Source organism: Myotis nattereri (genome assembly GCF_964212035.1).
Source record: "Myotis nattereri genome assembly, chromosome: 1".
NCBI lineage: Eukaryota > Metazoa > Chordata > Mammalia > Chiroptera > Vespertilionidae > Myotis > Myotis nattereri.
The window spans coordinates 21101761-21111760 of NC_138075.1; positions in this window are offsets into that span (position 1 = coordinate 21101761).

Genomic DNA, 10000 nt, shown 5'->3' on the forward strand with positions numbered 1-10000 from the left:
AGCACAGGGTATAGACCAACAAGTGGTTGGCTGGGCCCTGAGGTGGGTCACTGGAGTCCGTCAGTGAGTTGGGGCAGAGGGGAAGGGGAAGGAATGGATGTCTGAATCAAGCACTATTCTTATTTTACAGGTCCCTTGTCTGACAAGAAAAAGTGTATATCAGAAAGAAATGAAATGCAAACTCTCCCAGCAGAGATCAAATCTGGCATCCATGAAGGCTGTTGAAAAATAGCCAAGCCAGTAATGACATAAGATAGAATATGATGTAATAACTACAAAATTAAACCAGCAAACAAGAACGGAAAGGCCTATAACGAGGTGTAGAGGGTAAGCGCACGTAGGATTTTTTTTCCCCTTATATAACAGTAGAACTCAAAAATAAGTCTCCAGACAGCAACATCCCCATGCCCTAAGCGCATGCAAATTCTTGCTCCCCACTCAGACCTACTGAATCAGAAACTTTGGGGGGTGGGGTCCAGCATGGTGTTGTAACAGCCCTCCAGGTGCTCTGATTCCAGCTGCCGTTTGAAAATCACTGCAATAGGAACTTGCTTCAAGAAATTGTGGGAAGGCACAGATAAACTCTAATTCACTTTCAACTGGGCAAATATAGCTTGAGCACCCACGAAGTGCCAGGCATCGTGGAGGTAATCAATCAATACTTGTTGAATTGAATGACTTCCTAGTCAGTCAAAAGTAAATGCCACTTAAACTGGGGAGAGAGCTGCACCGGGTGTCTTCTAAAGGCTGCTCTCCACACACGGGGCTGTCACGGGCACTCATTTATTGTGCGACCCGAAAATGCAAGGCCCGGCAAGGTGCTGGAAACGAGGTGCGCTCTGGGCCCGCCGCACGCACCGCCAGGCGCGAGGGCCGGCTTCTGCGTGGCCCCTGCTTTGGTTCAGCACACGCCGCAGTCCCAGCTGCCTGCGCCTTGCAGCTCACAGGTCACCGGGGGCTGAGGACGTCTGGGTGAGCACCCTGCTGCCCTCCAGCTCCAGCTCTACCTACAGGCAAGACTGCGCCACCGAAGAAGCCAGGCCACGCTTCAATATATTGATAAATATAGAAGTAAGCCAGGCAGGAGAGTCACCGCCGAGGGGGCGGGGCACTGCCAGCCACCTGAGCCACGTGCCCGCGCCAGGCGTGACAAGGTCACGGCTGGGGTTTCCTCCAGGCTCCCCAGGTGGCTGCAGTGGCCCGAGCAGGGGAGAGCGCCCGGCGTGTCCACGCTGGCTTCCCCGCGCTCCACGCGCCTTGAGACCCTGGCGGCCCCGGCTCTGCGCCCGCTTCAGAGGGACCGCCCTACTCACCCAGAAGGAAGCAGAGCCGCGGCGCCCGGCCTCCCGCCGCAGCCGGGAACCCGAGGTGTCAGGAAACGTCGCTCTCCTCCACCCCCTGGCTGCGTTTGGTTGAGCCGGGCGCCGCGCGGCCTGCCGGGAATTGTAGTTCTGGGTTCCCTAAGCCGCAGGGACCCCGGACACAGAACCGCCGAGGTCCCGCTGGACCGCTGAACTAGAGGAGGCAAAGGGGTCACCGACACTGTACCTGTCAGATGGCATTGTTTCTTTGCCTGGGCTGCGGACATGGAATCTCCCTGAAAACTTGTTTTCCAAGAGGCTTTCCAAATAGGAAAGTGTTCAGTGGAGGATGGAGTTGTGGGCTGTGTGTTTTTAATGAGGAATTAGAACCAGTAGTTAAGGAAGAAATGTACTGGCAGTTGTTAAGTATTACGGATATGCTCATTAATCTTAATTATCTTTGGCCCCCATTTGTTCGTTCTGACAGCTATTGAATGTTTGTTCATAAGATGTATTTTGGTTTTTTGTGTGTGTTTTGTAAATATATTTTTATTGATTTCAAAGAGGAATGGAGAGGGAGAGAGGGAGAGAAACATCAACGATGCCCTAGCCAGTTTGGCTCAGTGGATAGAGCCTTGGCCTGTGGACTAAAGGGTCCCGGGTCCTATTCCAGTCAAGGGCATATGCCTGGGTTGCAGGCTCAATCCTTAGTAGTGGCCTGCAGGAGGCTGCCGATCAATGATTCTCTCTCATCATTGATGTTTCTAGCTCTCCCTCCCTCTTCCTTCCTCTCTGAAATCAATAAAAAAAATATAAAAACAAAAAAAAGCAACAGACGCATATAAAAAAAACATCAATGATGAGAGAGAATTGATTGGCTGCCTCCTGCACGCCTCCTATTAGGCACTGAGCCCACAGCCAGGCATATGCCCTTAACAGAATCGAAGCTGGGACCCCTCAGTCCATAGGCTGACACTCTATCCACTGAGCCAAACCAGCTAGGGCGATAAGATGTATTTTGGAGACATCAGACTTTCATGCATTCTACAAACATCTCTTTTTTTTTTTTTTATAAGGCGATATACATTTTATTTTCACACACTTGACATTGTTTTAAATACGGAATTTTGCATGCTCAATGAAAACCTACAGTCGTAGAGCCTCTTACCTTCTTCACTCAGCAAAAATTTAAGAAGTTTCTAACTTCTATTAGGTAACAGGTACGAAGACCCTACTTTCAACAAGTTCACAGAGTTTAAATCTCTTATCCTTTATCTTATTCTGGAGATCTTAGAATCTGGGGCAGAAACATAGGGCAAAAAAGGGGGATGGGGAGGAGAGAATGGTGAGCTACATACAATATGGAAGCCCAACTGCTGTCTTAATATGGGATCCTCCCTTCGGATGGGTGTTTTTATTTTTTTATTTTTTTTTCTTTTAATTAAATCTTTATTGTTCAGATTATTACATTTGTTCCTCTTTTTCCCCCCCCCCCATAACTCCCCTCCTCCCAGTTCCCACCCCACCCTCCGCCCTCACTCCCCACCCACTGTCCTCATCCATAGGTGCACGATTTTTGTCCAGTCTCTTCCCGCATCTCCCACACCCCTTTCCCCCCCAAGAATAGTCAGTCCATTCCCTTTCTATGTCCCTGATTCTATTATAATCAACAGTTCATTCTGTTCATCAGATTATTTATTCACTTGATTCTTAGATTCACTTGTTGATAGATGCATATTTGTTGTTCATAATTTGTATCTTTACCTTTTTCTTCCTCTTACTCTTCTTAAAGGATACCTTTCAGCATTTCATATAATCCTGGTTTGGTGGTGATGAACTTCTTTAGCTTTTCCTTATCTGTGAAGCACTTTATCTGACCTTCAATTCTGAATGATAGCTTTGCTGGATAAAGTAATCTTGGTTGTAGGTTCTTGGTATTCATCACTTTGAATATTTCTTGCCACTCCCTTCTGGCCTGCAAAGTTTCTGTTGAGAAATCAGCTGACAGTCGTATGGGTATTCCCTTGTAGGTAACTGAGTTTCTTTCTCTTGCTGTTTTTAAGATTCTCTCTTTGTCTTTTGCTCTTGGCATTTTAATTATGATGTGTCTTGGTGTGGTCCTCTTTGGATTCCTTTTGTTTGGGGTTCTCCGCGCTTCTTGGACCTGTAAGTCCATTTCTTTCACCAGGTGGGGGAAGTTTTCTGTCATTATTTCTTCAAATAGGTTTTCAATATCTTGCTCTCTCTCATCTTCTGGCACCCCTATAATTCTGATGTTGGTACGCTTGAAGCTGTCCCAGAGGCTCCTTACACTATCCTCGCATTTTTGGATTCTTTTTTCATTTTGCTTTTCCGGTTGGGTGTTTTTTGCTTCCTCGCATTTCAAATCATTGACTTGATTCTTGCGCTCCTCTGGTCTGCTGTCGGGAGTCTGTATAATATTCGTTATTTCAGTCCGTGTATGCTTAATTTCTAGGTGGTTCCCCAATATACGATCGAGGGTCTCATTAGTTTTCTTGTAGATCTCATTAAGTTTATCGGCAGCTTCTAAACAGTTCTTGAGAGACCTTAAAAGTGTGGTTCTGAACTCTATATCTTCCATTGACAATTTTGTCCTGTTTCTTTGTCTCCGCATTTTGTTATGCTTCCTTGGTGCACCCCCTAGTGGTCTTTGTGCGCAGTCTTATAAACCTTGATTGTTGTAGCTAATTCCAGGGAGGGTTTGACCTCCAGGCCAAGTGGCTATGAGAATCAGCTGTGTCTGCAGTGAGAGAACTTCTGTCCTCTAGGGAGGTGCTAATCTAGCCTTTGCCTGAGGCTATCCGGCAAATGCCTGTGTGCAGGGCTTGGGCGGGGCGGGTCGCACAGTATCAATAGGGTGGGCCGGAGAGAGCAGTGATGGCGGCTCTCAGTCCTGTCCCCAGGGGCTCTGCCTCTCTGAGTCCCAGCAATGGCTGCAAACCTCGGAGAGAAAGCTGCACTCGCTCTGACCGAAGCCAGACAGTCCCGCTTCTCCCTTTTGAGTCTGGGTCCCTAAAGACTCGCCCGGATCTGGAGCTCAGAGTCTGCGACTCCCTCCCGATTGAAAACGCCAACCGCGCCCTCCGCCGCCAGCCCGCTCTGCGCACTCCGCACCTCAGAATTTGACTTCAGCACTGCGCCTCCTCTGAGTGTCCGTATGCGTTTCTCTTTCCTCCTAGTTGTAGGACTTCCACTCAGCCAGCGTTCCTGTGGTTCTGGGTGATGTCCCTTCCGTTTTTTGGTTTCACTTTTGAAGTAGTTGTTTAAGGCAGCAAACTCCGGCATTAACCTATGCCGCCATCTTGGTTCTCGGATGGGTGTTTTTAGTTGCACCCTAAATCAGCTACCAATAAAAAGTGCCTTCATGTTTCATGGAGAAAAAAGTTTAAATGGTTTTTAGTTTTTAAAAGAGACTTTAGGCTTAGGTCTTTTAAGGATGATTTTCCTGCCCTAGCTGGTTTGGCTCAATGGATAGAGCGACAGCCTGTGGACTGAAGGGTCACAGGTCTGATTCCCGTCCAGGGCAATTGATGTGTCTCTCGCACAGATGTTTTTTCTCTGTTCTACAAACATCTCTTGAGCTACTTCCTGTGGGAAGAGATGGGAGTGGGATTCACCTATCGATTCAATGCAATTCCAATTAAATTTCCAGTAAGACTTTTTCTGGACCTTTACAAGCTAATATGCAAAATCAAAGGGCAAAGCATAGGAAAATACTTTTGAGGAAAAGTAACATGTTTCAAGGACTTGCCCTTCCATCTATAGCCATCTATAATAATAAAAGCATAATAGGCTGATTAGACCAGACATCCTTCCAGACGACCTTTCAGATGAAGCCGGGGCTGCGAGGGAAGCTCTGGTCCCGGTGCCTGCTGGCAGCTGGAAGGGAAGCCCGGGTCCCAGGTGCCAGAGGGAAGGTAGTGCTGGCAGCTAGGGAAGAAAGACCTACTCTTGAGTGAATTTTGTGCATTGGACCTCTAGTTTATTATAAAACTATAAAAATAACACAGGTGGTATTAGAATAGGAATAGACAGAGTGGGGGAATGAAACAGCCTAGAAGAGTCTGGAAACAGGTCCACCCATGTATGGAATCTTGATATGAAAGAGCTAGCATTATAGAGCAATGGAAGAAGATAACCTATTCAGTTTCTGAACTAGAACAACTAAGTATCTGTGAGGTCCCTAACTCATCCACGCACAAAACCTAATTCCAGATAGATTAAAGATTTTAAAAGGAAAAAGCAAGATCAGAATTTGGGGGGGGGGGGGAATTAAGGAAAACATCCTATAATCTCAGGGTAGTCTTTATTAGATAACGTAAGACCAAACGCTATAAAAAACTTTAATAAATTTGGACTGCATTAAATTCAGGATATATATCAAAGTCCTGGCCCTGGCAGTGTCATTTGGTTGGGGTTGGGTAGGAGGAGAGAAACAATAGAGAAGCAAAGAAATGATAGGATAGTTGTATGATGTAAGTTTTCTTAACTGCCATAAACCCTGTGAAGAAAAGAAGCTGGGGAGTGTGGTAAAGAGTAGTCAGGCAGCCTGGCTGGCTTGGCTCAGTGGTTGAGCATCGACCTATGAACCAGAAGGTCACGGTTCAATTCCCAGTCAGGGCACATGCCTGGGTTGTTGGCTCAATCCCCAGTATAGGGTGTGCAGGAGGCAGCCGATCAATGATTCCCTCTCATCATTGATGCTTCTCTCTCTCTCTCTCTCTCTCTCTCTCTCTCTCTCTCTCTCTCTCTCTCCCTCTCTGCAATAAACCTATATATATAAAAGCCTAATATGCAAAGTGTCCCCTCAGGCGTTCAACCGACTGGCAGTTCGATAGCTCTCTATGACGTGCACTGACCACCAGGAGGTAGTGCGGAACAAAGGAAGGCCCCAGCTGACAGCTGGCAGCCAAGAAAGGGAGGCCCCAGCCTGCAACTGACAACTGCTAGGGACCCTACCCATGCACAAATTTCATGCACTGGGCCTCTAGTAAAAATATATTAAAAAAAAAAAAAGAGTAGTCAGCCTGCCCTGGCCAATTTGGGTCAGTAGCTAGAGCATCAGTCTGTGGACTGAAGGGTCCCAGGTTCAATTCCGGTCAAGGGCACATGCCCAGGTTGTGGCTCAATCCCCAATAGGGGGCATGCAGGAGGCAGCCAATCAATGAGTCTCTTTCATCATTGATGTTTCTATCTCTCTCTCCCTCCCTTCCTCTCTAAAATCAATAAAAATGTATTTTTTTAAAAATAAGAGTAGTCAGGCAAGGCCTCTTTGAGGCTTCTTAACCTGATAAATGAGGAAGTCAGCCATGGAGAAGATGAGGAAGCATGTTCCAAGCAAATGAAACAGCAAGTGCAAAGGCCCAGAGGTAGGAAAGAGCTTGGCATGTTTGAGAAACATGTTTTAAATTGAGATGGGATATGACCAGAGAAGCTAAATAGAAAATGTACTGAGGCCCTAGCTGGTTTGGCTCAGTGGATACAGCATCAGCCTGCAGACTGAAGAATCCCGGTCAAGGGCACATGCCTGGGTTGCGGGCTTGATCCCCAATAGGGGACATGCAGGAGGCAGCCAATCAATGATTATCTCTCATCATTGATGTTTCTATCTCTCTTTCCCTCTCCCTTCCTCACTGAAATCAATAAAGATATATTTTTTAAAAATGTACTGAGCAACCAAATCCATAAAGAGAAGCACTAACTTACTTCAGAACCTGCCAGAGTCCCAGTTGTGTTCCTGGGGCAGCAAGGCCTGGGGTTGGTTGCCGGGGTCCAACCCCAGCGGGTCCAGGGTTTCCCAAAGGTGTAGACAGAGTCGGCGAAGAAGGAAGGACACGGAGGCAGTGTTCAGCTGATCAGTAGCCTAGCCAGGATCTCCAGCAAAGTTCTGGTCTCTCTCCAGAGAGGTTCTGCTTAGGATCTCCAGCCAGGTTCTGTGTCCATGTTCTCTTGCTAGGTTCTACAGGTTCTCCAGCCAGGTTCTGTAGCCATGTTCCCTCGCTAGGTTCTCCAGCCAGGTTCTGTCCAGGTTCTCCAGCCAGGTTCAGTCACCAGGTTCTAGTCAGGTTCTCTTGCCAATTTCTGTAGTCAGGTTCAGTCCAGGATCTTTTGCCATGTTCTCTCGCTAGGTTCTGTCTCTAGGTTCTGAGGCCAGTTTCTGTCCAGGATCTTTTGCCATGTTCTCTCCAGCAAAGTTCTTCTGTCTCTAGAGAACATTCTGTGTAGGTTCTGTGCCAATTTCTGTCTCTCTCTCTCTCTCTCTCTCTCTCTCTCTCTCTCTCTCTCTCCCTCTCTCTCTTCTGTGTCCTAAGTTCTGTGTCTTGCTGTCTTGTTACATCTGTATTTATACCAGTTGATTCAATCCTATCAATCTCTATTACAAAGGTTAGGGCGTTTCTTATCTCCATTCCAGGGAGTAAAGATTATGTAGCTTAAGCATGATTGTTCATAGTTAAAGTGATTAATTACCCGCCTGGCACTTAATTGAGGGGTTTTATTCCCTCCCTAACTTCAGGGGAAAATTCCTACCTGAGGAAACAACCTTTCTCAGAGAGGAGACCTTGGTTAAAACACATAGTGCCAAGAAGGTGAGCAAACATTTTAAGAACAGTATGCCATATATGCCAGGTCCTTTGAAACGGCTCCCGGCAGTTGGTAAACTGAGGCTTTCATGCAGGATGCTGTATATTTTGTACCCAAAGGGGCCCATCTGGGAGAAAGCATCGCATAGTGGCCAACCAGAGGAAAAGCAGAAACCACAGTGCAGGGTTCTTCCTTAAGGCAAGGAGGGAAAGCTCCTGCAGAGGAAATAGTAAAGGAACTGTATTCTATGTGGGAGAGAAGCCTGAGGCCTGTGGTAAAGGAAGCAGAAAAGCCAAATTTGGTTCCAGGAGGGTCTCAAAGGTGAGAAAAACCCTGCAAAGTTTGCATCCATAGAAGCAGCAGCAGAAGGAAGTATGAACTGGAGACCAGGAAGCTTGTGTTAGTGCCTGCTCAGGTCAGAGAATGTCCCAGCAGGATAAAGGCAATCAACCCCAGACTTCAGGCCTGAAGGTCAGGGTTCTGCTATCCCAAAGGGTCATTTTCAGCTTTATTGAGCTATTATTGACATACCCTTAAGTTCTCTTAACTGCCATAAGGGAGAGGGGAAAAAATCCTTGTGAAATAGCAGCTGATATATCTCAATAAGGAATAAAAAGCATATGAATCCATAACCAGAATTCTAAATCAATATATCTTTTCTACATACATTTATATGCAAATAAATACATATACATGCTATCATTTATCAAGTACTTATTATTTAAATGCTTAAATATATTTTCTCATATAATCCTCATGAGGTATGACATAGATACCTTTATTATCCCCATTTTATAATTGAGCAAACTGAGGCACAGAGAGTTAAGTAACTTGTCCAAGATCGCTCCAAAAGGGCAGAGCGGGGCCTCTACCCCATGATTCTGACCTAGGCATTCTGGATTGGTCAGCCCAGATTCTGGACTGGGCAGCCCACTCTGATCATAGATGTATTTAGAGAGGGAATCATTTGAGGCAAGTATCTGGGACCAAAGTAAACTATGCCCTGAGGTCTTTGAGCAATTTCAACAGGAAATAGGCAAGCTGGCTCAGCAGTAATCTTTTATTATCAACCATTTATTGGCCCCACCTCTCAAATTAAGAAGTGGAATGGACTGGGAGTTAGGCGAGCTGGGTTCCAATCCTGCCTATGCTACTAATGAGCTGCCAGGCTTGGACCCTTGACCTATCAGTCATTTTCCCTCCCTAGACCTCACAATCCTCTTTTGCAAAGTAAAGGGCCTTTGTGGACAGAACTCAAAGGGCCCTTCCAACTCTCATATTCCATGATTCTTTGAGTCTGTAAGCAGTCTACCTCCGATGGACTAACATGGAGTAATCCCCTCTGCTGAGTCTCCTCTCTATCCTCCCTGAGTGCTCTGCCCTACACCCCAGGATGCTGACTGGCACTGCTTGAGGCTCGTCTACCTTCTGTCTATGACCAGGAGGCAGGGAAGGCGGAGGAGAGAAAAGTCTAAATGTTTGTTCACACACACACACACATGCACACTCACTCCTGCATAATCTGCCCTTCCTATCTGCATTGCAACAGTAGCTGGGTTCCTCTCCTGCCACAGCTCCTGTCAGGGCACCTCTGCCCTAGCCCCAGTTCTTGCTGGGCTCAGGAACACACATGGTGCCCCTTTAGACCTAGGGGTGGTGATGGCTTCCTGATAGTGCCCACCTGCTCCCCCACCCCCTGTTGTTCCCTTAAATGCCCAAACCTCTTCCACACACTCGATTCACTCAACACTGCATTGCAACCCTATCTATTTCCTGTAGGACCCTGACTGCCATAGCCCCTAATGGTGAGGTGGCATTCCTTCTTGTAATTGCTATAATGATATTGAAAATCTCTCCACCTGTCATGAAACAACACGGAAATCCCAGACCTCCAGCAGAGAACCTAGAAATAGGTACTTTCTGGGTGAGGGAGCAGGATTCCCCAAATCTCCCATAGTGGTGGGAGCATCAACACCCATGTTCTATTAATCAAAGTCTATAAAAGCTATCAGGCTCTCTTGAGAGAGACTACATGGAGTCAGAGAGACCTGGGTTTCGATCCTGGCTCCAATTCACTGGGTTTAAATCCTAGGTCA